Source organism: Xiphophorus couchianus, chromosome 14 (assembly GCF_001444195.1).
Source record: "Xiphophorus couchianus chromosome 14, X_couchianus-1.0, whole genome shotgun sequence".
Lineage (NCBI taxonomy): Eukaryota > Metazoa > Chordata > Actinopteri > Cyprinodontiformes > Poeciliidae > Xiphophorus > Xiphophorus couchianus.
The window spans coordinates 9,965,225-9,993,084 of record NC_040241.1 but is presented as its reverse complement, the minus strand read 5'-3'; the positions used below and the strand labels follow the sequence as shown (position 1 = coordinate 9,993,084).

Genomic DNA, 27,860 nt, shown 5'->3' with positions numbered 1-27,860 from the left:
CACCACAGAATAAGGTCTGCTGGGTTTGAAGTTATAAAACCTGTAGATGTGAAAGAACTGGAGTCATAAACCAGAACTGACAAAAAAAAACTTCAGCTGATATATATTCAACTATTGAAGTTAAACTAAAATAATCACACAAAGAAGACGATAACTTGACTCACTTTATGTCATTCCCGTTGGTCTAATTCAACAATAATTGTCTTTAATTTACTGACCGGAAACCCTCAGTTTTATTGACCACCAGGAGGCGCTGTTGTTCTTTATGTCTAAAACCCTTCATGACTGCAGTGACTCGTTTTTCCATTTACTCCAGAAATACAGAATATGTCAGTGAATCCAAGAACAAGGAGGTGAATTAATGAACCATGCCTCAATATTCACCACATGATTTCTTCTATTTTTCACAATCTACTCTGAGATAATAAACTTAATTGTTAGATTTGTTTCTGATGCATTTCACTCGCTAGAAATGATGCTACAGTTTGACTGAGATGTGCAGAGCCGCTGCAGGAACCAGACTCTGGTCAGAAACTTAGAATAGTTTCTAGAACATTTTGAGTTGCTGCCATCAGAAAACACGGCATCAAAAACAGAACCAACAAACGTCTCCTCATCTTTTAACCTCTAATCGTTAAAATGTTTTGTTTTTGCACTTATTTAATGTTTTTATCTGTGTAATCATTTTCACTGCAAAAAGTAAATCAAAACTTAAAAAGTAAAAGAGAAAGAGACTCAAAACCTGCCTGGATAAAGCACTTTAATGTCAACACAAAGTGGCAGAATAATCAGACTCATTCCAACATAAGAACTGGAGCTGAGAAAATATCCTGTAGATCATTTTAATCCCAACACTTTGATTCTGCTCTTAATCTAGAATTTGGTCAGAATTTGACACATCTGTGGTTTTCACAATGTTCCTCTTGAGGTTTGCAGCAAATTGTCTTACAGTATCTGCTGTGTTTCATTGTTTTCATTGTTTAAATTGCATAGAGGGCAAAGAGCAGTTTTTAAATCCCACATTTTATTTATTAATTCAAAACACAAGTTTGTTGAAGCTGCTCCACATTTCTTCTCTCTGTTTGACTCACTGAAAATAACAAGAAACAGGCAATATCTCTGCTGATCATACAGAGAGATGTGATAATGTACATTCAGAATCTGGCAGAATATTTTATTTATTTAAACTTATTTTAAAAAGTTTAGTTGAGAATGAGGAGCGATGTGATTCCATTTAATGTGTGAAACGAAGCATTTTGGTTTGAGTTTTAGACATCAGGCATCAGACATTCTTTACTTCTTCGAGTTTCACCCTCCTTGTCACCCAGCTCATCGTCAGTAAAACCCGGTTCAGGTTCTCCTCCACCATCTAAGCTTAAAACCATCTGTATGTAGGACTTGTGTGTGATTCCATAGTCAAACAGCCTCTTTGTGTCGTCATCCAGTCTTTTGCTCGCAAAGATCAATCGTAGGTCCTTTTTTGCACATTCTGCAAATATGCAGATCCAGAATCATAATTCAATAAATACAAAGACATTTTTTTAAAACTGCAGAACTTTTCTAGTCTGACAAGGAGAAGATGTTTGTGAGGCTTTGTAACATTTTGTCAAAACACTTAAAGAAAATGTTATAAATTTATTCTTCTGACTTAAACTCCTCACAGTAAATCAAAACAAACTCCACAGGAGAGAATTCAAAACGATTTCCTTTTGCATTTTATTTTATTAAAATGGTTCTTCCTGATGTTTTAACAATTCTGTTTTACATAAAACAGAGAAAGGTGAAGTAAATGATTGTTGGGCTGTTTTATCTCAGTGGGTTTACCTGAGAACCAAGACAACTTCTGAAATATCTTTTCTTTCAGCTGATCCACGGTTATTTTCTTCATCTCCTGCTCTGTGTCGCAGAGGTCAATCGTGGTTTTCTGTCCATCTATCCCACTGACCACAACCTGGTAGATCATTTCCAGATGTTTTCAGATCTCCAGCAGCTGCTGAAGTCAAAAAAAAAAAAAAAACTCCTAGTTTTGTCTTATAATCCTTTACACTTTTCAGCAACCTGAATGAGAAAACATAATTGCAAAAAAATAAAAATAAGAGTTTATAACATCGTCTTCATACAATAGCAGAGATCAAAAACAGAGGGTGAAGGATATATACTTTATTAATACATGTTTTAAATTATGTAAACCTTTCTGACTAACTGTTTTTATTATATAATCATGATTACATTAAAGACTCTTAAACAAAAGACAAATGGCACAAAAACTGAAACAAGAAAGGAGAGGAAATCTATTAACCTACCCTCAGCTGTTACAGTAAGTACAATTTAAAGGTGTTTCCACGACATGTTTAATTGACGCTCTTTAAGCTCACTTTGCTATTCCGGTGAAGTAAAATGTCTGAAGACTTTCTCTTTCTGTTTTGGTTACACCCAGGCAGATGCTGCATTCAAGACGTGTTGAAAATATCACTTTCAAAAGGTTAAATGTGGATTGGTTGGAAGGTTTCATTCCTTTCAAATCTTGCTTTCAAACTTATAAAAGAAGATAATTCACATCATGTATAAGACATTATTCGTCTACTGTACTCAACAGAAGACACATAGATAAACTTATTCTGGCAAAAGGAATCAATGCAACCTTTGTTTTCTTTAATAGTTTGTTGGCACAAGGTGCATTTATTTTGTTACTGGTTAATAATGTAAAATAATTGGTAGGTTTCCTCACCTCTAGGCAAACAAACACAAACCTTTGTGATCAAATGTCATTAGGATGATATTTGAACTGGTTAATGTGATTTCAGATTCACAAAGACTCATCGTTCATTTCTACTGATGTTTTTATCTCCTGTGGCGTCTAGAAAACATGATTGATCATGTCTTTGAAACTTCATTTTAAGGACTCGCTCACTTCAAGGTGTGTCAACCTGTTGGATCATGAAATGTGCACCAATAGTTTCACATGATAGTTTGAGACTTGTTGTTTTGTCATCAATCCAGAGCAGCCAGAGTTAAAATGCTAACTTAAGCTGAAAATACTAACATCAGCTAACATATTTAACTTTGTTAAGATATTGAAGTGAAACAGAAATAATCTCACAGCAAGATAATAACTGGACTTGTTTTCTGTAATTCCCCATCGGTCTCATTCAACAATAATGATCCAAAAGAAGGTCTTTAACCTCCGTAGCCCTTCGTTTTTCTGACCACTGAGGGGCGCTGTTGTTCTTTATGTCTGAAAGTCTTCATGTCAGCAGTGTCTCGTTTTCCTGTTTAATCCAGTAGTACAGATTATGTCAGTGAATCCAAGAAAAAGGAGATTAATTAATGAACCATGACTCAAAACTCAGCACCTCTATGACTTATTATATTGTTCAGGATCTACTTGGAGATTATAAATGTAATTGTTAGTTTTGTTTCTGATGTATTTCACTCACTAGAATAGCATGAATATCAATCAATCAACCAATCAATCAATCAATCAATCAATCAATCAATAAAGTTTATTTGCATAGCACATTTCAACAACAAGGCAGTTCAAAGTGCTTTACATGATAAAAACACAACAATACAAAGTCATAGAAGACCAAGTCAACAACTGAGAAAACCAGAACATTTTACGTTTTGCCAAGTTATGTTGTTACACGTCAAAATGTTGGTTTCATTAATTATGGCACAAAAGAAGCTCTAAACATTTGGGGGTAGTACTTCCAAAGTTGCCACCAAGTATTTATGTTATTGTATCTCAGCTTTATGATACTCAGGAGTTAAAATAATATCCTGTAGCTCATTCTAATCTCAACACTTTGATTCTGCTCTTAATCTAGAATTTGGTCAGAATTTGAAACATTTTGAGTTTCCTCTTGAGGTTTGCTACACATTTTCTCACACTGTGTTTCAGAAAATCTTCATTGTTTAAATTGTATAGAGAACAAAGATCGGTTTTAAAATCCCACATTTAGTTTATTAATACAAAACACAAGCTTGGTAAAGTTGCTTCACAAATATTTTCTCTGTTTGACTCACTGAAAATAACCAGAAACAAAGAATATTTCTGCTGATCTTTAGATAAAATACTGAACACAGACAATGTGGCAGGAAGTGGGAAATATTTTGGTTACTTAAAAGAGTTTAAATGAGAATGAGGAGGGATGTGATTCTAGTTAATGCTTGAAATATTTCAATGTGTGGAATGAAGCACTTTGGACCCAAAAATGTATTTTGAGTTTTAAAGATTAAACATAATCTCTTTACTTCTCCGAGTTTCATCCTCTTTATCTCCCATCCCATCGGCAGTAAAGTCCAGTTCAGGCTCTCCTGCATCAACTGTGTTTAAAACCATGTTTATCTTGGACATGTGCACGATTCCATAATCAACCAGCCTCTTTCTGTCGTCATTCAATGTCATATTCCCAAACATCAATTCTGGACACTCTGCAAATATACAAATCCAGAATCATAATTAATTACATACAAACACACCAAAGAAATATTTATGAACAGCAGAGATATTCTAGTCTGAACAGGAGTATCAGAGGTCTCTGATGCTGCTGTCCTTGTAGCTTTATTTAATTTATTTGTTTGTGATTTCTGTTTATATTGAAAGAAGCTTCATCTGGAGCTTAGTTATGCAACATTTTTGTGTTTTTTTTTTTAAGTCAAGTCAATACTTTAAAAAAAACCAAAACTACCAGACAGCCTTAAAATACATTTCTCTAATCTATAACAATCAAAAACAGGAAGTCTGCAGGAGACAGGAATGTTATTGGTAAAGTCAACAACGTTTACTGACTGTTCAATAATGAAGCAGAATTAAATCCAACAGTCTCTAAAATTAGAGTTAATGTCACTGAAACAGTAAAATTACTAGTTAGAATAATTAAAATCCCTCTTTTGTTGGATTTGATCATATTTTTAGTTTTACAGTTTAGCTACTTCACCAGATTTGATTCTTACTATTTATTGACACACAATGGAGGCAGTTAAACAAACTTAAAGAAAAAACTGGAGGAATTATATAATTATATCATTTTGTTTTTCTGACTTCAACTTTGTTCTTGTCCTAAACCTGAACACCACAGTCAGCATTCTACCGAATCTGCTTTGAATTTTATCCTTAAATGTATATTTTGATAAATGTCTGTTCCTCATTTTTTAACAGGTCTTAATATTTTTCATTTAATATGGAGATAGATGAAGTAAATGAGTTTACCACTGATTCCAAGGAATTTCTCAAATATCTTGTCCTTCAGCTCTGCCACCGTGATTCTCTGCATCTCCTCCTCATTGTCACAGAGGTCAATCGTGATCTTAACTCCATCTATTCCTCCAACCACAACCTGGTAGATCATCTCAGATTTTTGCAGATCTCCAGCAGCTTCAATCAGATAGAAAAATCTCTGTCTTTGACATTAGAGTTTTATCTTACAATCCTTTACACCTTTCAGCAACCTGAATAAGAGAACAGAGTTGTTTCACTTTTATACATTATAGCAGAGATGAAACACAAGAGGTGAAGTAAACATTTTTTATAGGATGTTAAACTTTTCTAGATGCTTAACATCCCTGACCAGCTGAACTGGTGTGACTGGTTACATGAAAGATTGGTTAATAAAAGACTAAAACAAGAAAATGAAATATATTAACCCACCCTGAGCTGTTACATTAAGGATGTTCCCAGGATACTTACAGCTTCTTTGACGTTTTCTAACCTTACTTTGCTGTTTGAATGAGACAAACTAAATAATTTCTCTTTCTGTTTTGGTTATGCCCAGGTAGATGCTGCGTTCACGATGTGTAGGAAATACTTGGGATGGTTTATTTTCTTTCAAAACCTAGCTGTCAAAATGATAAAGGAAGATAATATACAGAGCTATATATATATAAAGTTTTACAGCAGGATCTCAGTTAAATGAAGAATTTGTAGCCAGTAGAAGAAAAAACAATGGAAACTTATTATTGCAAAAGGAAGCAGTGCAACCTTTGTTTAATAGTTCATTTTTGATGGCAGAAGGTACATTTATTTTTGTTATTGTGTAAAATAACTGGGAGGTTTCCTCATCACTAGAAATAGGATCATATTTAAATTGGGTTCAGATTTACAAAGACTCTCTGTTCATTTCTACTGATGTTTTTATTTCCTGTGGCGTCTAGAAAACATAACTGATCATATCTTTGAAACTTCATTTTAAGGACTTTGTCACTTTAAGGTGTGTCAACCAGTTGGATTATGAACTTTGCACTGATAATTTCACAATAGTTTGAGATTTATTGTTTTGCCTTCACTCTGACTTATTAGTCCCAGGATATTTTGCTGCTTTTCTCATTTCATTGTTAGAGCAGAATCCCACTTTCATCATCAATAATAAAAGAAACTATTTCATCACTTTAGTCTAACAGCACAGAGAGATGTCTCTAAATGTTTCCTTCATAACATAATACAGCATAACCTGCAATATCTGGTGGTTCAGGAGGGAGGAGTTGAATCCACCTTATTTCTACAACCCATAATGCTTTGTGTGAATTATAGATGTGACTTTTGAGCAGTGAAGCAGAACAACACTCTTAAATAAAAATAAAACTAACTCTGTAGCAAATTAGTTTTATAAATATGTTAAATAACATAAGCAATAAAAAAATATATACTTATTAATATAATTATATGTATATAATACAATAATATACATTCTCAAGAATAGGCAACTTTATAGTTTAGAAAAGACACTAAACATTTATTAGAGTCAAAGTGTTGAGTGTGTAGAGCAAAGATTACTAGTTAAAGTTGTAGGTAAATAGTCAAGTTATTTTCTTACTCTGTGATTATTTCTGTTTAACTTTGATATCTTAACCAGGTTAATTATGTCAGCTGAAGTTAATATTTTCATCTCTGGCTTATGACTCCAATCTTTTCCAATAGCTTTAAACACAGCAGATCTTTTCCCACCATGTTGATAGCTGGCATTCATACAAGTTTTTCATTTACACTAAACTGACAACCTGAACACAAATAAAAGGCAAGCAAAATGTTTATTTTAATGCAACTGACAGTTTGGGAATAACCAGAGAGAACTCATGCATGCACAGGGAGAAACCAAAGCCGGGATTTGAACCCAGGACCTTCTTGCTGCAAGGCAACAAGCTACCAACTGCTCCACTGTGCAGTCTGCTTTATGTAATAAAAAAAAACAAAATTACAACGTTATAAAGAAAAGAGTATACAGTCAACAAATGAACAAACTTTATATTTTGATCACCGAAATCATTCACACCAAATATTTTGGTAAATGTTTAATTTATTATGGTTCAATAATAACTTTAAACAGGTGGGTCCAGGCCAGACTGTTGCTGCACAGAGCCGCTTCTGTTAGTGAACTGATCTGTAATAAATGGTTTTAAATTCAAGATCAACTTAAAGCCCTTAAAACTGAAACCTACATGAACTTATTTCCACTCAAAGCTTCTCAGCTCAGCAGTGGGTCTATTGCTCTCTGACAGGCAGGAAGCAGCAGCAACCAGGACTAACTAATAAAGATCAACTCAAATAAAAAATAAAAAAACAGTTTGATTTACTAACTTAAGTAATCTTCTTAAAAGAAAAAAAACATCAGTCAATCCAACACTTTTAATTTTCAGTTTATCCTCATTTTCCCACCACAAGTTGCTGCTTTACTTTAACATTTTGTGTAAAAGTTCATTTCAGGAATAATGGCGTGACTTTACACACAAATACATAAATCAGACTAATTATTCAACTTACTTAAACACAGAATTTGTAATTATTGCATAATAGTTATTGAGCCTAAATAGGGTAAACATTAATTTATGCATTTTTTTCCTTTTACTTCTTGAATTAAAATGTTTTCCATCATCTTGTCCTTCACTTACTGCAGATTGACAAATTATCTTGCAGTTTGTGCCGAATTTCAGAAAATCTCCTTCATATTTATATTATTTAGTGGATAATTTGGCTATTTAATACAAAATACAAGATTGTTATTAAAAACAAGAGTTGTTGCTGCTGGACTGACTGAAGAGAAAAAACAACAAATACTTCTGCTTGTCATATAAAATGTTGCTGAAATACAGTAAACACTTTATGTAACATAAGGTGAGAAATATTTAAGATGTTTATAAGAGTTTCAATGAGGATGAGGACGGATGTCCAGTTAAAGGTGGAAAATATTTTAATGTGTGAAATGATTTATTTTGGACCCAAAGAAAATTTATTTTGAGTTTTAGACATCGGTATATTTAGACATTGTCGCAGCCTTTCGTTCCAAAAAAAGCAAAAATAAACTCCAATAAAGGCTGTGGGTGGTAACGGGTGTTTTGGGATTTGTACGCACTTTGCCGATTCATTTATTGTTAAAGTTGAAATAAAAAAAATACTTTCCATTTAATGTCCAAGTGCTCAACTGTTCAAGTGTTCAACTGTTCAAGTGTTCAAAAAATTATTCTACAAAAGCCTCCCGTCCACCCCAGACATTCACCAAACAATCTACCAAACAATCCACACCGCACCCAGCACCCGGTGTGTTCTTAATCACTCAAATTGGTGGGCGGGTCTAACAATTAACAATGTAATCTAAATAATTCCAAATATAAAAATGAATTACAAATTTTGAATCTAAATTAACTTAAATGTATTCCCACTACACAAAGAACAAAACAAAATTGGTAGAAATTATAAACTACAAAACTTTTACATAAATGGCCACGACAGACATTCTTTACTTCTTCGAGTTTCACCCTCCTTATCACCGAGCCCATCATCTGTATGAGGGTTGGGGGGTCGAGGGCCTCCTCCACCAGGTACGCTAAGAACCAGGTGTATGACAGACATGTGTTGGACTCCATATTCAGACAGCAGTGATGTGTCTCCTTCCAGAAGCTTGTCTGTATAGATCAAACGTAGGTTCTCGTCTCCTGTAAACAAGCAGACCCAGAATCATAGTTAATATCGCAGAAACAAACCAAACAAACATTTTCTGAAACAGCAGAACTATTCTAGTATCAGAGCTGTGATGTTGTTGTCTTTGTAAATTTATTGTTTCTTCATTTGTGACTAATGTTTATTTTGAAAGAAAGAAACTGTAGTCTGTAGTTTTATTATGCAACATTTTTGTGTGTGTTTTTTAAGTTAAATCAAATCTCTATTCCTGAAACAATCAGAAAACTCTGAAGTGCAGAGTTTTCTCTAATAATTGTTGCTATAGCAACCAATAACAGGAACTCTGCAGCAGACAGGAAGTTATTTCCATTTACTGATTGTCCACCGTCTATAAAGAAGCAGAAAATCTAACAGTGTTTTAATTTAAATTTAAGATCAATGAAACAGTGTAAATAGAACAATGGAAATTAGATTTTTATCCTTTAATTTGTTGATTTCTTTTCCTTTTCAGTTTAATTACTTCACTTTATCTACATAATCCAGGACTTTCAACAATCTAAAGAAAAAACTGAAGAATATTTTAAACGTCTTCCTCTGACCTGAACTTTACTCTCTTGCTATTTTTTGGGTGAAATGTCTCTTCCTCAGTTTTAATGTGTATTATTTATTTCAGAATACCAGAGGGATAAGTAAGATAAATGGTTATTGGGGAGTTTAATGTAAAAGCTCTCAGTGAGTTTACCTGCTATATAAGGGAGCTTCTCAAATATCTTTTCCTTCAGCTGACCCACAGTGAATCTCTGCATCTCCTCCTCTGTGTTGCAGAGGTCAATCATCAACTTCTCCCCTCTGAGCCCATGAACAATAACCTTGTAACCCATTCTCTGATGTTGCAGATCTTTAGCAGCAGCTGAAGTCAGACAGACAGCAAATTCTCTCCTCTATATTGGTGTTTTGTTTATGTTTTCTTTTTATAGAAAGAATTCACACCTTTCTGCAACCTAAAAGAGAAAACATAATTGTGTCACATTTACACACGTTAAATTGATATTTAAAAATAACTTGTTTTCTCCAGAATACAGCAGAGGTCAAAAACAGAAGTAGAAGAACATTTACTTTCTTATAAATGCTAAACTTTTCTTTAACAGACGTTAAACTTCCCTGACTACCTGAACTGGTTTGACTGGTTACATGAAAGATTCTTAAAGAGGAAAACAACACAGAAAATAAAGCATCAATAATATTTTAATCGCTCTTTTGATTTGTCTAAAAGAAAAGGAGAAACATGAACTTACCTTCAGCTGTTTCATTCAACACTTACATTAATTTATAAAGACTGACAGTATTTTTGACACTCTAACCTTTCTGTTGGTTGATTGAGGTAAAATGTCTGAATAGTTTCACTTGCAGTTTTGGTTACGCCCAGCCAGATGCTGCATTCATGATATGTTGAAAATATCGCTTTCTAAAGATAAAATGTGGATTGTCTATATTTATAGCCAGTAGATAAATAAACTTATTCTAGTTAAAGAAAGCAGTGCAAACCTTTTTTCTGATATTTGTTTGTACAAGAAACATTTATTTTGTTCCTGGTCAATAAAGTAAAATAACTGGTTTCCTCACCTGCAGGGAAACAAACAAAGATCAATATTATAGTTGAACTGATTAATGTGATTTTAGATTCACAAAGTCTCACTGTTCGTTTCTACTATCATGTTTTTATTTCCTATGGTGTCTAAAAAACAATAAAACTTTATAACATGATTGAACACGTCTTTGGACTCTTGGACTCTGTCACTTTAAGGTGGGTCAACGTTGGATTATGAACGTTGCACCAATAATTTCAAGATAGTTTGAGGCTTGTTTTGCCGTCACTCTGATTTATTAGTCCCAGAATATTTAGCTGCTACTGATGAAAAATTTTTTAAAAAATCATTTTCTGCACTTTGGTTTGCAAAAACAAAGGGACACTGAGCAGATAAAGGTTTAAATGTTTAAACATGCAATATATGGGATTATGGCGGATCAGGAGGGAGGAGTTTGTCCCGTAACCAGTGGGTTGTGTCCTGCAATGCATTGAAATTTGTAATTGTAACATGATGCAATGTGGAATTGCATAAAATATGAATACTTATGTAATTGCCTTCTGAAGGAACTATAAGAAAGTAACACTGAATACCTGGAGATCATTTTGGAAGCAAAAAAGACTCAACTCTGGTTCTCTCACTGACCCTCCGTCTCCATGGCGTAAAGGAGGACTGAACTATTGCATCAGGTAGTCGATGTGCCCATCTTCTCTGTGTAAATCTATTGATTATTGAAGGTCAATATAATATATATATTCTATATTCATAATCTGCACTCTTTTGGTTGAATGCAGTTCTTATTTCCACTTTGGTTTTATGTTGTTTAGTTTTTATTCAAGTGCATTTTTTGTTAACAGAGACTGAGAATCCGTTTTATTTTTTGTTTTTGGTTGTTTTGTTTATTTTGTTTATCAGTTCCAGTGTCTAGTTTTCTTTTGAAAATAAAGTGTATTTATTTTTGGCAGGATATCACTTGTATTATTATGTCACTACCATTACATCAGTTTAAAATGGTTTTCAAACAATATTATCATTTATCGCAATAATTTTAGAGACATTGCTGAGAATTAATCGCTCAGCAAAATTTGTTACTGTGACAGGCCTTGATGTGACTTTTGATCAGTGAACCAAAGCAGCACTCTTACATTAAATATAATTAACTCTGCAGCAATCTGGTTTTATAGATATGTTTTATAGATATGTTATACAACAAAAGTAATGCATCACCATAGAAAAATATAAAATACATACTTATGCAGACTAACATACAATCACAAGAACAGGCAACTTTATAGTTTAGAAAAGACATTAAACATTTATTAAAGTCAAAGAGTTGAGTGTATAGAGCACAGATTACTATTTCTAAGCATTACAACTTAGAAATAGTAATCTGACTAAACTGACTGACTAGACTAAACTCAGAGAAATATTAAACCTTGACCTGAAAGGAGACGGTAAATAAATCAGTAAGAAGCAAAGCCTTTAATTTAAAACATGTATATTTTACACAGTTGTTCTTTTATTTCAATGTTTACATAAAACAACACCACATTGCCAAAAGTGTAAGCTTGTTGTCTTCACACACATATAAACTTGAGTGGGATCTAATTGTTAATCTATAGATGTTAATATGATGTCAGTCCATCCTTTGCAGCTGTCACCATTTTATCTCTTCTGGGAAAGCTTTCTATAATTTCTTTTTCCCGTCTTGCAGAAGAACATTTATGAGATCAGACTCTGATGTTGGACGTGAATGTCTTGCTCACAGCCTCAGCTGTAATAAATCGACCACAGTGCTCTGTCAGGTTGAAGCCAGGACTCTGTGCAGGTGAGTCAAGTTGTTTCAGACCAAACCTGCTCATCCAATTTTTGTTCTTTTAATCTTTTTTTATAAAGAGTCATGATGAACAGGATGGGAAACGTCTCTAACCTGTTCCTACTAACTTGGAAGCATGAAATTAACAAAAGTTCTTATTATAATGAAGCCTTAAAACTTGATCCCAACTCACGAAGAAGAGCAACACACTATAAACATCCCTCCACTAAATTTGCACTTTATAAAATTCTTTACATTGGATTTCACTAAGTAACTTGATCTACTTTCAGCATAAATAGATTAAAATGTTTCACTTGTGAAAACAGTTTTCAGTAATCAAGGAAAATCTACATGCAGACAAAAACAGCGTCATAATTGTCAGAAAGGTGTGAAACAAATATATGTTCATAGGACATTGTGCATCATTTTATATAGTTAAAAGTGCAGTTATTATAGTTTGACCTACATTAAGGTTATTATAGTTAACTTAAACTTTCAAAATAACAAAAATTGAGATTAAGGAAACAATACAAACATTTCATTCCTTTTTATGTTTGTGGATCTACAAGCAGTTCAAACAAACAAAAAATGAACAAAATAAAATTAAACTGTAACAAAAAAAATATTATAACCTTATTCTATATTAGGGCTCCTCAATTCCTGGGCTAAAGTAATTTTAGATGTGTCTGGTGTACAACATCTGTCCTACTAGAACTTTTTTATAGAATGAAATATTTTCCCATTTTCCTCTAATACATATCCATGAAACAGCGGTTCTGTATTCCTTTGATAATTTATTTCTAGTGCTTGGGGGGTAATTATTTGGTGGCTGAACAGGCTGTTGTATTCAGGAGTGTTGAGTAAAAACTGATGTATTAAGTTATTTTGTACTATATTATGTGATTGTGGTTCTCTGAAAAGCAAATCACATTTGCTTTCTTGGCATTATTTTAAGTATTCTGCTGATTTCCTTTAGAAATCATTGAAGCATCAACTGATCTGGATTCCTGTTAGTGCTGTAGCACAAAAGCAGGTTTAAGACAAACAGCAACCTTTAGAAGAGCCGCGCCTTTCTTGTTCCCCAGAAAAATTTAATGGCTGTTCCATATTGAAAAAAATATCTTTGCTTCTGCGTCTCTTATCTTTTTTGTCCTCAGGAAATTCTATTCCATTGATCAAATCTCCCAAAAAATCACTCTCTAGTATAGAACTAGAAATTTTTACTTCAACCATGGACATGTGCTGTATTCCATGGTCGGACAGAAAGGAGTCTTCCTCCAGCTTTTGTTCCTTAAAGTGCACTTCATCGACCGATCCAGCATAACAACCTGAAGAGAAGGATAAAGAGTAAACTGTGTTAAATATAATAGCATTAAATATAAAAACAGGAAGGTGATAAAATAATCTAGAGAAGAAAAACATGAACCTGTGTGTCTGTTTTTGTTTCCTGATTCTCACAATTAAACTGGAGTTTTTCATTATATCCTACTATTTTTTAAGTATTTCCCCTAAACTAAACTTTGTCACTGACAGTGGTTTAATAATTAAACATCAAGCTATAGAGCTAATTTTATCACCTTTGATTTCATATTATACTTTTAAATCAATCATTTTCTGTGCACAAAAATCAAATGACGAAACAGGTACAATGTCTTCTTTTGCAGTAATACTTTGTTGTGTTGAGTGGAAAAAGCTGTTAAAAATGTGGCACGAGATTTTTGCAAGTCAGAAAACAAGGCAGAGAAGAAGTACATACTAACACCTTTAGATCTTTATTTTAATTAGGGACTCTAGCTTTTTGGACAGTCATTAAAAGGGGAATATTGTGCAAAATAAGTTTTTTTTAGCTTTACATCATTTTATAATTCATTATAATATTACTTTCTCATCAATAACAAGCCTGGTTCTTTTGCTCCAGGCTTGTTATTGATGAGAAAGTTTGAAAAATCCTTTAATCTCCGGTTGCAACCATTCAGGGGTTCCTAAACTCTTGCTCTCTCACAAGGCGCCGTATTTGGAGCTGCAGTGTCAAGGAGTGAGCTATGATGACAAGTTTTTTCTAAGTTATTTTTGATATATACAGCATTTTCATTGCAACTGAAGGAATAAATGACACAATGGATCACACTGAATTTTGTTAATCGTGTACTTTTTGTACATATATAATTGAATAGAACTTGTTTTGCTTTGTTTTGTTTTGTAAAGATCCTTGAGGCAACATTAGCTGCGAATTGGCACAAAAAAAAACTGAATTGAATTTGATGTTTAATTATGTATGTAATTAATTATGTAATTAATTAGATATGCGCAAAATCCATTAAGGAATCGTTTATTTTTCAATTGAAGACTCCTTTTCTTAAGTAATGACGTGGATACGTTTATGTTCAGGAATCAGAATAACTGAATCACTGTAAACTGTCTCTGCACTCTTTAGTAGCTCAACATGGCTGTTCTCAGGTTGGCGTTACCTGATTTGGGTGGAAACTCCTGTAACAGCTTGTTGTTAATCTTCTCCCTCAGTTCCCTCACAGTCATGTTCCCCAGCTGCTCCTCGGTGTCGCACAGATCAACCAACAACTGCTCTCCTTCATCAAGTCTGTCATTTTTATTAGAACTGACAACAACAACTCCAACAGCCATCTCTTCACTTCCGTTTATCGTCCAACAGGAATGTGTGGCTCTTCCACTTCCCTACCCTAAGTGACGCATTGTTTACCAATGAGACCATTCTTTTTAACACTAGTAGTGTTTAATAATTGCAGATATGTTTTACTATAACGGGAAAAACATTGCACTGCTAATTTCCGGAAAGCTTTTAACATGAATGTTCGGAACGCACTTCATCTTGTGAAATCAGCTTTTCCGACACCTCGTGAATGCAGCATCAAGTATAACCAGGAAATAGAAACTATTCCGACATTTTAAACTCAGTGAAACAACAAAGTTTAGGGATTATCAAAGAAACTGAAAACGTCCCAGCGGACACTTAAAGGTGTTGAATCTAACAGCTGAGGTAAGTTACTGTATGTATTTGATAGCCCTTATAAAAGGACAAATGTAAGAGAAGAAATGATCACAAGATGAAATCAGTGCGCTTTCACTTACTCTTGTACTGAGTGTAGAGAAGAGCGCACTAGTCCCCCTAGTGGACTCTTTTGATTATGGCGCCAAGGCACCTCTCTTCCAGACAAAGGACCCAACTACATTCCTTGCACACCACAAACCAAACTAAATTAATGCAGATGATCAAAACAATTAGATCTAATTTTAACAAGATAAACGGAGTATTATACCCTACAACATAGTTTTGCTATTGTAAACATTTTTGCTTTCTGAAATCGCTCTGTAACCGACTAAATGATAGTATTAAAATCCTGGTTGTCATATTGCACAAAATACTAGAAATACCTTTTTGTTTGGTTGTTTTTCATGTTTTGTTTTTATTTTTTGTGACTTTCTTGTTGCTTTACCCCAGCTTTATTTAGCATGGATAATATAGTGCTACAGTACAAACTGGGTTCTAAAGAAGCTGCCATATAACCAATGAAACCAGTTCAGCTGGTCAGCGATGTTTACTATCTAGTCGATAAATTCCCACACATTTATTAATAAGTACATATTTTTCCACCTTCGTTTGTGATCTCTGCTAAATTTTGAAGTAAATGTTTTTAACGTTTTATTTTTAATCAAGAATTTTATGTGCAGAACTGACATAAATGTTTATTTATTCAGGATGCTGAAAGGTATAAAGGATTATTTAAAAGAAAAAGAGCAAACACCAACAACGAGGACAGTATTTACTTTCTGTCTGACATCTGCTTGAAAGCATTGAAAGCATCAGAGAATGGTCTACCGGATTGTGGTCAAGGATGAAAGGGGGATTCCTCGGACGATGGACCTCGGCAACACAGAGCTGGAGATGCAGAGAATAACCAGCTGAAGACAAGGATCAGCTGAAGACAAGGATATCGAAGGTCTGTGGAATCCCAGGTAAGCTCACTGAGTATTCGGACAAATAAGCCCAACAACCATTTACAATGCTTATCTCTATACTAAGTAAAACAGTATATGTCAAAAGACGGGGAGGAGACATTTAATCCAAAAACACACATATGAATAAAATGCAAAACAAACTCAGTGTTTCAGGAGTTCTGCAGTTTTCTGGAAGTTTATTTAACATGGGTAATATAGTGCTACAGTACAAACTGTTTTCTTACTTCCACTAATCTGGAAGTTTGTTTCAGATTAGTGGGTCACAAAAGCTGAATGCAGCTTCTCCACGTTTGGTTCTGGTACTGGAGCTGCAGAGCAGAACCAGAACCAGAAGACCTGAGAGGTCTGGAAGGTTGATACAAGAACAGCAGATCTTTAATATATTGTGGTGCTGAGCCGTTCAGTGATTTATAAACTAACAAATGTATTTTAAAGTTTGTTCTCTGAGCCACAGGGAGCCAGTGGAGGGACTTTAAAACTGGTGTTATGTGCTCTATCTTCCTGGTTTTAGTCAGAACGCAAGCAGCAGCATTCTGGATCAGCTGTAGCTGTTTTATTTTTTTTATTATTATTATTGCAGTAATCAGTGCGACTAAAGATAAACGCATAGTTGAGTTTCTCTAAATCCTGCTAAGTCATTAGTCCTCTAATCCTGGAAATTACTGGAAGACTCATCATTTCCAGGATTAGAGAAATGATAGAAGGTTGACTTTGTAAATTTATATGTATATGTGTGTGTCTTTAAGAGTCAGTTAAGTCTCTCTTTTTTATGAATTTTACCGAAAAAAAAGAATCTGCCTAATAATTACATGCACCTTGAGCATTGACCTCTTTATGCTACACCCGCCCTCATTATATAGATACGCATCTCCTACTGTGCTTAAATCCATTAAAAGTTTATCCACCTTGGAGTTACAAAACATTCCTATTGATGATAATGTGGTCAAATGAATTATGTACTTGGCTAATAATTTTGCATTTTGTGTATAATAGTTCTGTTGTTTAAAAATGTTTATTTTGCTGTGATTGTATGATATTAACTACGATTTTAAGTGTGTTTGTTTGTCGTGTGTGCAGAAAACCTTCAACGATTGATCTTTGAAGGCAGAGAGCTGATGGACAACATGATACCACTGTTTGAATATGGGATCCAGCACATGTCCTGCATACAGGTGACTTTACCACTACGTGGTGGAGGGCAGCCTCCTCTGCACGACAGAGGACTGGGTGATAAGGAGGGTGAAACCCGAAGAAGTAAAGAATGCTTGATGCCTGATGTTTGAATCTCCAAATACATTTTTATGGTTCCAAGGTGAATCTTTCCATGCATCAAAACGCCTGTATGAACTGGAACCACATCCCTCCCCATCCTCATTTAGACATGTAAGATATTTCTGAACAGAAAATTTGTCAATACTACAAATGTTGTTATATTTGAAGTTTGAGATTAAGAGCAGAGTCAAAGCAAAAAAAAAAAGGCGTTGGATAAATGACGGTGTGAGCAGCCGCTCTATTTGCTGCATTAAGCACTAAACAGGTGTTCTGTTTATCTGTGCTACCTGTAAATCTGTCCTACCTTGTGGTAATGCGCACATCGATGCTACGCCACATACTGTAAGACAAAGTATGCATGTAAAAGTGACGACGAGTTCGGTGTTCATGTTACCACCAGTTCCAGCCTTCTCGACATTGACTGGATGCTACAGTGTGATCAGAGCAGAAAACAGGCATTTGGAGGGAAAATGTATAATGATGCGAGCCATCTGTACAAGTAAAATAAAAATCACTAAAACATCAACATTGTTTCTAACTTCAAATTGTTAGAAAAATAGATTTTGCAATTACACTGTTTCGTTTAGCTTAGTTTTATAAAACCTTCCAACTATGAATGCTCACCAAAGCTTAATTCAAGTCGCCTTTATTTTATCATTGTCTTAGCATGCAATAATTAGAGAGTAATATAACACACTACTGGGTAAAATCAAAACTGTGTTGCTTAAATCTCATGAGTGAAGTGATGTACAGAACCTAGAATGACATGTTTTTTTATTGTTTTAAAAAGTTTCAATATTTCCTTGTTATTTTTAAAGTAAATACTAGGAAGGCAGATGATGAATGCAATAAAGCAATATACTTTTTTGTCTTTTAAATACTTATTTATTGTGCATCTAAAAATCAAATGTCTAGTTTTCTTCAATCCCCTGCTGGTGTCTGATCAAGTCACAAGGAAACTAAACAGATTACATTAGTATCAAATGCCATGCAATGTCACCGTTAACTTTATGAAAGCCTGAAACACTGACTTAAAGTATTAATACAAAGTTTTTAAATGGACAAAGGAGATGAAGGCAGGAAAAAACAATGGTAAATGAACAATTTTCAGTTCTTTTAGTCTATTTTATTTATATCATTTTTTAACCAGAATGTGTTACCCTCAGTAAACGCCAAGTAAATTAAATCCTATCAGTATAATTACTTGTGTAGCCACCTCAAAATTCATAGAGAATCTATTTAGTTTGTTATTGGGGAAACTAGCATGGATCCTAATGGAGTCTGACTCCTCCAGCTCCCTGCTGAGTAGCCATGCAGTTAGCCAAGTTTCACAAATCACACTCATTAAACACACAGGTGTGTTATAGTAACCTGTACTGTTTAAATAGCCTTAGGCTAAAGCAACCTTGCACTAAGACTGTACTGATTACAGTGAGACAATAATTGAATGTCCACAAGTCTTCAAAAATGTTATATGCTTTTTAATTAGCACTGCTTTTGCAAGGGTCAGATACAGCTTAATTCAGCAGCAGAAGTAAGAAAGTAACAAAAATAAATAATTTTAACCTAACTTGTCTTTTCCTTATACCCAAGGGCGTAAACCCCATCTCATTATTGGGGGGGAACATAAACAGGGAAATTTTTTAAGAGCAATTTTGGGGAAGATCGGCAAAGTTACAGTAAAATGTGGTTTAAATTTTTTTGCATGTGTGTTCAAGCTGCACCATCAAAAATGACTAGTAGGTAATGAATAACAAAAGTGTTTTTCTCAGTAAACAACCTGTTGAGACGTCAAACTAAGATTCAAATGTTTAGATATGAGTTTGGTTCAGCGTCACAGAGCTAATCTCTGCTACACCTTTACAAAAACTTAAGGCTAAATAAGTTTTAATAAGTAACTCCACTTAATAAAATTCCTCATAAATATTGATTTATTGCAGTGGTTCTCAATATACGTCATGTGTTATTTAAATGACAACTTAAGTTGCTTTAAACATTTTTTATTATTATTATTTTGGGGGGGTAAGTGGGAGTTCTTGTCTTTGGATGGCTGAGAACCTGTAAATATGTAGAAATTGAATATCTATGAAGTATCATAACTTAAATTTAAGGGTCAGCACCAGAGTTTTCTGGAAAATATTCAGATTTTATTTTGTGGTTTTAAATGGTAAGGCTCCATGGTGGTAAGAAATAAAGGCATACTTTATTTTTGTTTAACTTCCAGCTGCAACAGCCCCTCTGCTCTCGGCTCCCATACAGAGCTGTCGGCTAGTGCTAACGCTCAGCCGCTTCCTCCAGTTTCAAACTCTTCTTATTAAAGTAAGAGTTAGAGAGCTAAATATAATCGAAATACTTGCTACCTTCGACAGAAAAAGGAGCTAAGTCTATGAAAGCAATGTAGCCAGTTTAGCTAGTTTTGATTTCCCAGGCATAAGGTGACAGTTTATCATGATTCAGTCAAAGTAATTAAATAACAAACTGTGGACTGATTTTTATTGTCAATGTGTTTCTTCCTATTGAGCAGTGAAAGTAAATAAAATATTTACATGTCTTTTACTTTGAGTATTTACTTACTGGAGGGTTTTGTGTTTGTGCTGCAGAGCCAAAGCAACAGGTAGCTCCTCACTTCAGCGGTTCTGCTGTTGCTCCTCCTACACTTTGTTCTGAGCCCCTTCCAGCCCCCTGGGATTTACGTCTATGTTTATACCGAAACTGAAGGATTCCAGGTGGAGGCTTTGGGAAAGGGAAGTGGCTTGCACACCCCAGGCTGATCAGATCTTCTGGAAAAGGTCTTGAAGCCTTGGGCAAGAGGCAGACGTCTTCCTCTGTGTCCTGCAGTCGGTTCTTGCTCAGGAGGTTCCCTAAAGCTCGCTTTTTCTCAGCTCGGTTCTGATCCAGTCTGTTCCAACACTTGATGTCTTAACGGCATGCGATTATTTTATCATTCTGTTACATTGGTACACATTTTATATTGTTTAGGATCATTGCCAAAATCACAACTCATTTAGCTACAACCTCTTTCTTTGACTAATCATTAGCTTCTCTTATTTAATACTCATTTATAAACTTATGACGATTGTAGCATTAGATTTATCATAATCATGGTTTGATTTAATGCTGGTGTTCTTCTGGAAAGAAAACAGGAATCATCTATTGTTCTAGATATTTGTAATCGAAATCATAGTTGTTGTTTTTTGCAAGAGAAAATGTTAATACATATCTTTTACATGGGGCCTCACTCAACGACTCAGTTTATACTTTATCCTTAAATTACTTCATACGTGGAAATAAAGAAGGCATAACAATCTTTATATACCTGCTGTTTGGAGAATTAACTCATGTCTTCTTTCTGACACCCTGTAGTTCCTCTTTCATGTTTGTACCTGCACATTCTTGCAACATCTGACTGTTTTCTTCTGTTCGATTACCTCATGAACATAACGTCTTATGACTAGATGCAAAAAGAAAAAGGATCAAAGTAAGGCTTGCATAAGACAAAACATATAAGCATGAACTCAAGTTTTATTCTAATGTTAGTTCTGGATGTTTCTATGTATTATTAATTTTAACGGCTGATTTCTAAAAGCCTACTCAAGGACCAATTTGGTTCTACAAATTATGCTTTAAATAGGACACTGGTTTCTTTTAAATGTGACATAGTTGTTTATCTTGTTGCTGCTGAAGTAAATTTAAATAGCATGCAGGCCTTACTACTTTAATCTCCACTCCTTCACTGCTAAGCTAGAGTCTAAGGAATGGGAATAATAGGATGATTTCGAGTTTTTTCAACACTTAATTACAAGCTGTCTGCTAAATGTTGTGGTTCACGGTCAAGTTATCCCAAGTCTGCAATCTTTTTGCTGAATAAAAACAGTTTCAAGGGTTTCAACGCGATGAATATTTGTTATTGAACCTTGTGATGACCTCTGAACTCTGAATTCTTAAAAGGAAATAAGCTGATTAACCTTCAACAGCTTGGTAGGTCACAAGCATATTTTCTGTCTTGAAAAACAAGGTACCATTTTAAGAAAGATGCTTTTTTTTAATTGAAATGGCAGACCCACTGAAGCCACCTGGAAGCGAGCTGAAAAAAAGTGTCCTTGCGTTCGAAAGGTCAAGATCCAAAAGTTAAAACAGCTGAAAATCTACACAGTCCAAGCACGAAAGGGAACAAAAACATTAGCTGCAGCTCCATACATTTAAAAAATATATGGAAAGCTGGGTAATTTTCTGTAGACATAATAGGAAAATTGTTATATGGCAACATGCTTAAACATATACAGTATAATAATCATTTTGCGTTCAGTGTTCATGAAGGGTTTTACAATGTAGGGAAAAAAATTATTTGCAGCTGTCCAGAGTGGATGATATTGAAATGATGTGGCTTCTTTAGATCTGTTGGTGAAAATATGAGGTCCAGATGATATGATGGACGCTTCTTTAGTTGCCTGGTTGTTGGTTGGAAATTTCAAACTGTTGCTCAAAATCGATTTTTAATTCTAAATTGTTGCGTTTTTTGTCATCATCTTTTTCCTCAAATAAACGTATCGGACAGAAAGGGAGTCTGCCCATTTGGGTCTGTGAAAGCCAAATTGATACAGTAACGGTAGACATGTGCTGTATTCCAAGGTCAGACAGCAGAGCGGAGTCGTCTTCCAGCAATTTTTCTTTAAAGTGTAGTTCGTGAATACCTACTCCATGATCTACAAAGAATAACAAAGAGTAAATGTTACATGAGCAGTAAAACAAGTCAGAACACATTATAGCTTAAATAGTCAAAAATCAAACTTGTTAGATTTTCCTAACAAGTTTTCCTAACAAGTCCTAACAGTAAGTTTTCCTAACTTACTGTTAGGAAAACTAACAGTTTACTGTCTTAAGGAAGAGAGTAAACTTTCTTACCTAAGCAAAAAAATAATAATAAACCGCACAGGATTTTAAACAGTTCTGGTATATCTTCTGAAAGTTTTAGAGCATTTGTTGTTAAAGTGACATCGGGTGGAGAGAACTTCGATCACATCTGATTTTAACATGGAAGTGTTGTTTTTTTGTCTGTGCAACCCAGAGGTCTTTATTCCAGCTGAGACCAAACCTTGTTTCTATTCATTCATTCATTCAACCTTAAAAAGTAAGGAGATCATTAGTTGTACATAAAAATATTTAATGCCCAATGATGCAGTGTAAGACACAAACTCAATTGGAATAGAGATACAGTTAACACCATTAGCACATTTAGCAGTGAGTGAATGAGTTGATTGACAGCACTAAGACCCTCCTCCTGGTTCTGATTGGTTGTTTTGGTCAGAATGTTACATCACTTTAGCCAATAATAGCAGCTCAGGGAGGAGATTGATCTTTTCACAGATTATCTGTCTCATAACAAACTGTCACGACATGTTGACAGCTTTAACAAATATGGAGAAAACATATTTTCTATTAAAGTTATATACTGCAGCTTGAATAAAATGCAACTACATAGCATTTTTTAATTACTTTATGTGTATTTTGCACGTTGCTTTTGACTGTTGCTCATAGGAAGAGACATTTCAGTAAGCTAAAACTAATAGAAAATATGTAAGCAACCTTCTTGCACACTGTATGTGGACTGTTGGATGTAAAATTCATGAGCACTAAATATTGTGCTAGTTATCAGTATTGAACCAAGGAAAGCAAAGCAGTTGCAAGCCTTTAAAATTGCGACGCTTTTTATGGGTCAATTAGACTAAAAAAATACAAAAAATATTGTAACAGCAGCTGGCTGGGGGGGCCCAATCTAATTTTTTGTTATGGGGCCCAAGATTCCTGGCGGCGCCCCTGCACTCAGCACATCTTAAATATGACTCAGTGTGCGTAAACAGAAAAAATAAATAGAGCAAGGACACAAAGTGTGATAAAAGTATTGAGGTTTTTGTCTTAGTAAGCTAAATTTGAATAATCAACTATTTTTTACAATCTTTATCTCTTTGTATCCCATTTTCATTAAAGAGGACTTTTTTTATTTGAGAGCGTTGCTGTGCACACCCCACTTTTTTTCAAGGAAGCCTGTGATTCCTCTTTCACGGCTTTGCAGCACTCTCTCTGCCTGGCTATGATTTCTTATGATTAAATACGAAAGAAATGGAATAAAGCAAAGCTTGCCTAAGACAACTCATATAAGAAGTTTTATTCTACTGTCGTTCTAGAATAACCAACAGTAGATGATTTGTATGATTAATTTTAAAGGTAACTTCATGTGTTACTATTGCTGCTACACTAGAACCTACAGTATAGGAATAATGGGATGACCTTGGTGTATTTTGACAAAGGTCATATGTTTAACATGAGGAATTTCCAGAGTATTTTTTGATATAATTTTTTTTCCAAGCCAGTCTGAACGACGTACTACTGTATTAGACAAAAATCAATAAAGAGAAGTCAGTTTTCTTCTGCAACTCAATTAGCACTGGACTAACTTGATTCTACATTAACTCATTAACACAACAAAACACAACTGAAAGTAAATTAGCTTACCAGGATATTTGGGTTTAATCTTGTCTCTTATCTTCTCCTTGAGCTCCTTCAAAGTCATACTTCCCATCTGCTCCTCGGTGTCACACAAGTCGAGAAACATCTCCTCTTCATGATTTATAACAACAACCCCAACAGCCATTTTTATGTTTCTCGTCTGCAGTTTAGTGAAATTGAACAGAAGTAGCTGCAGACGGTGTGATTTATCTGGTGATATATATGTGTGTGTTCCTTCTCTGTCGGTGTGGCTGGGTTTATATTCAGAAGGGGCGGTACTTTCTCAGTTTTCCCTACAAACATTTCCCGTTTAATCCCAGAGATGCTTCTCTTCTTTTGTTCACTGTAATGTGTTTCCTGAATGCTATGGAGAATATCTGTGAACAAATGAACCTATTTCTCATGGTTAAAATGATAAGTTTGATAAGAACTCACCCTGTTTGAGACATATCTGCAAGTTGCTCTATCATTGTTGTCTGTACTGAGGCTGCGTTTTAACAAGAAGCTGACACAAGCCACCTCCTCAGGGTTGTAAATTGGATGCATATAACTTTGTTGCACAGATTGACTAATTTCTGGATTATAATTCACTAGTTTTATAAAATAAAAATAACTTGGTACCCAAATAAAATACTGTCCACAAGTTGTTTTACTATTCCCTCCAAACCTGTGCCTTAGTTTCATTGTTTAAACTCGCATTCGTGAACATTCAGGATCTTACAGCCACTTTAAATTTTTTATACGGGGAAGAAAGCAATAAGAATTGCATCTTAATGTAAATAAATAAATAATCTCCAGACATTATTGGCTTATCAATTGCTGGAGATCATCAGTCCATCGCAGGGTAACAAAGACACAGAGGAAAACAATCAATCATACACACATTCACACCTAAGGACAATTTAGAGAGAGTTAACCTAACAGATTAGTTGTTTTTTGTACTGTGAATCACTTTTTTATTAATGTAACATACATATATTTTTTATATTAGAAGCTAAGAGTATACAATTTACACAACATTTTTAAGACTTGTCAAGGAAACCCGAGATCATCCCACTTCCCCTTGCTGGAGATTTTAGTTTAACAGTAACAATAAATAAAGTTACCTTTAAAATGAATCGCACAAGTGACATCTAGGCCCAACAGTAGACTCAAACTTCAATAAAATCAATCTGGTTGCGTGTGTGTTGTTTCTGCAAACTTTGCTTTAATTCTACTTCTTTTTTTCTATCTAACCATAAGAAATCATAGTCAGACAGAGAGAGACATGAAACAGGAAGAGCTGGTTTCCTGAAAAAAAAGAGGAAGTAAGTTTCTGCAGCCTGCAGATTTATAAGAATAGTTGAGATTATTTCTTATTTCAAAGCATGACAGTTTTAAAGAATGAAAGTCTAAACATTTTGAATAAGATTCAAAGTAAAGGGGGACAATGACAGACTTAAACTTATTAAAAGTAACTTTATGAATAGACAAATAGGTGGAGATGGATGCGAGTGATTGGCACACACAGCCCCTTCTCATCAGTACTTTCAAATAACACAAACACACACCTGAAACCCGAGGCGTGCAATACGTTTCTCCTGTTAGTGCATTTTTAAATGGAAATATGTGTGGCCATGTCTGAACTTGTCTCCTGCATTGACAGGTTGTTATTCAGGACCTATGTGTTTATTTCCTTTCTTAAGTCAGAATGCAAGTTATAGCAGGTACGAAATGTTAAACAGTGAAAGTCATGCTGTCACATCTCAAACTCTAAAGGTTGTCGTTATGCGATGACTCCGGTTACTGCTCTCTGATCATCTCAGGACTAATCAGACTTAATTAACACAGGTTCTTGGCCCTGCTCTATAATCAGACTCAAACTCATGGAAAATCTGAGAGAATTAATTAGTTTTAACAACGAGTGTTTACCAGCTTAAACTGAGGAGTATTAACAGATACTACAAGTATTACAAGTACGTACTCTGACTGATAAACTGCAATCTAAGCAGAAGACAAGAAAATAGTTTAGCAGTAAAACAAAACTGAACTAGCCTGGCCCATCGCCTTCTTGTGCTGTTCAGCTGGATTAAAACCTCACTTCACAGAGAGTCTTTAATTTCTCCCATTTACTTTGATTCCCCTGGTAGAATTTCAATCAGGCCAACAGAAGGAGATGTTGTGAAGAATAACACTGATTTTCTGCACCATTTTAGATTGTAGCCTGTTGGTAGTTTTAGCAAAGGCAGCAGAGGAAGTGAGCAAAGCCGTTGAGTCCATGTTGGCCACACTTCCAGATATTGAAGTAACATTAACAGCCGCCTCATTCAGCTCAGTACTTCTCTCTCCTCAGTGGAGGATGGCTGTTCACAGCGCACGCTGTTTCAGGTAAGCTTCATAGCATTGAACTGGCTCATTCCATACGTCGCTGTCAATTTTTAGCAGTTGGGTAAAATTTAAAACCTGAACACAGCCCACGCCTGCAGGAAGCAATCGTTTATCAACAGCCGAGAGCACAGACCCTCCGTACAAAGCAAATAGTACAAGGAGTTGGTTAAAACTGAACGTGTGTTATGACTGGTGCATAAGGGGAGGGCAAAGGTGAGGCTAATATGTAAATTTGACTGTGCAGGCATCCGCTGTTGATTCAAGGATGTCAATGACTGTAGAAGATGGACTGGTGACCCGTGGACAGCGTCTCATATGAAGGAAGCCAAGGCAACTCTTCATCCCTCCTCCTCTCATCGCAACATGATTTCTGCTTGTTCTGTTATATGGAGCTTTGCAGGGTTGAACTGCTGTTTCTTTTCATATTCAGTTTCTGTCATTTTACATTTGTTTTACAATAAATCATTGCATACAATATAAAAGATTGTCTCTTGTGGCTGCTTGAGGTCTGATGAGGTTGGATCTTTCATGTTGCAATCTGGTTGCCCACAGACAGGTTGTAACAATGTGCTATGAAGAAAATACAGCATGTTTTTTTCTATGTTAAAAATACTGACATTTTTAAACTGAATAACTTTAAAAGATACCCGATTAGCAGCAGGTAGTGATTTTTATTAAAATATCAAAATAGTGTATATTTGCAGTATTAATTTAAGAGATGTTTTGTATTCTCCTTATTGACATGTTTAGTAGCATGTCTTCCTGTTTTTCAGTTAGCTCTAATCCATAAACATTAAAGAAACGCTACAGGTCTGTAGCATTTCATAGTCCTGATGTCTTAACCTCAAGTTTATTCAACGATTTATTTTATAGGGCATTGACCAAGAAGTGAGAAAAATCACGTTTGGTTTTATCATGAGTTAGTGGTTCATTGAAATATAAGGTGTTTTCATGTCTCTTGATTAGAAAAGACAATTTGTCTACATACAACCAGAAAAACTTTATCTAAACACCTTTAGTTCTCTCCTCTAATCCTACAAGCATAACTTTAAATTGGGTCTTCATTCGCAAATCAACATCTGAAGGAGCTGTGATGTTTTTACCTGGGAACTTGTCTTGAAACCTAAGAAGTGATCTCAATTGAAAGTGAAGATGTGCGGGACATTTGTCCCATAACCGTTGGTGTTTATGTGACAGAACTTGTCCTCTGCATTGACGAGGTGTGGTTCAAGACCTACACGTTCATTTACTTTACTTTCTTCTCCTCAGTGTGCAAGTTGTAGCAGGTAGGAGTGTTTAAAGTGTGGGATCCGAGGGAAAGCATGTTCTATGCAGAGTATAGAAAAGCTACGGCCGATAGACATGTGGTTCAGACGTAAGTAACAAGAAAACAGAGAAAGAAATTTGTCCTTTTGCCACTCATAATGTGGCA

General features: G+C 34.9%; 7 long non-coding RNA genes across 9 annotated transcripts; 2 read left to right on the top strand and 5 right to left on the bottom strand.

Moving 5' to 3' along the window:
- Positions 1-743: 743 nt before the first annotated feature.
- Positions 744-2,432, bottom strand: LOC114157480 (uncharacterized). Of its 3 annotated transcripts, none has more exons than XR_003598164.1 (3): positions 2,304-2,432; positions 1,825-1,993; positions 744-1,489 (listed from the first exon to the last, which is right to left on the bottom strand). It is a non-coding gene; the product is annotated as an uncharacterized LOC114157480 (long non-coding RNA). The 3 variants fall into 3 exon arrangements; XR_003598163.1 differs by having other exon boundaries at positions 2,300-2,431; XR_003598165.1 differs by having other exon boundaries at positions 1,825-1,990; positions 2,304-2,427.
- A 1,510-nt stretch (positions 2,433-3,942) lies between these two features.
- On the bottom strand, positions 3,943-6,580 carry LOC114157482 (uncharacterized). The gene is made up of 3 exons (XR_003598167.1): positions 5,651-6,580; positions 5,213-5,451; positions 3,943-4,434 (listed from the first exon to the last, which is right to left on the bottom strand). It is a non-coding gene; the product is annotated as an uncharacterized LOC114157482 (long non-coding RNA).
- A 3,259-nt stretch (positions 6,581-9,839) lies between these two features.
- On the bottom strand, positions 9,840-10,322 carry LOC114157484 (uncharacterized). Its single transcript, XR_003598169.1, has 2 exons — positions 10,186-10,322; positions 9,840-9,891 (listed from the first exon to the last, which is right to left on the bottom strand). It is a non-coding gene; the product is annotated as an uncharacterized LOC114157484 (long non-coding RNA).
- Positions 10,323-13,240: 2,918 nt separating this feature from the next.
- Positions 13,241-14,987, bottom strand: LOC114157483 (uncharacterized). The gene is made up of 2 exons (XR_003598168.1): positions 14,761-14,987; positions 13,241-13,620 (listed from the first exon to the last, which is right to left on the bottom strand). It is a non-coding gene; the product is annotated as an uncharacterized LOC114157483 (long non-coding RNA).
- A 168-nt stretch (positions 14,988-15,155) lies between these two features.
- On the top strand, positions 15,156-18,083 carry LOC114157481 (uncharacterized). The gene is made up of 3 exons (XR_003598166.1): positions 15,156-15,305; positions 16,025-16,282; positions 17,363-18,083. It is a non-coding gene; the product is annotated as an uncharacterized LOC114157481 (long non-coding RNA).
- A 3,357-nt stretch (positions 18,084-21,440) lies between these two features.
- On the bottom strand, positions 21,441-24,307 carry LOC114157479 (uncharacterized). Its single transcript, XR_003598162.1, has 2 exons — positions 24,068-24,307; positions 21,441-22,260 (listed from the first exon to the last, which is right to left on the bottom strand). It is a non-coding gene; the product is annotated as an uncharacterized LOC114157479 (long non-coding RNA).
- Positions 24,308-25,352: 1,045 nt separating this feature from the next.
- On the top strand, positions 25,353-27,797 carry LOC114157485 (uncharacterized). The gene is made up of 2 exons (XR_003598170.1): positions 25,353-26,428; positions 26,673-27,797. It is a non-coding gene; the product is annotated as an uncharacterized LOC114157485 (long non-coding RNA).
- The last annotated feature ends 63 nt before the right edge of the window (positions 27,798-27,860 follow it).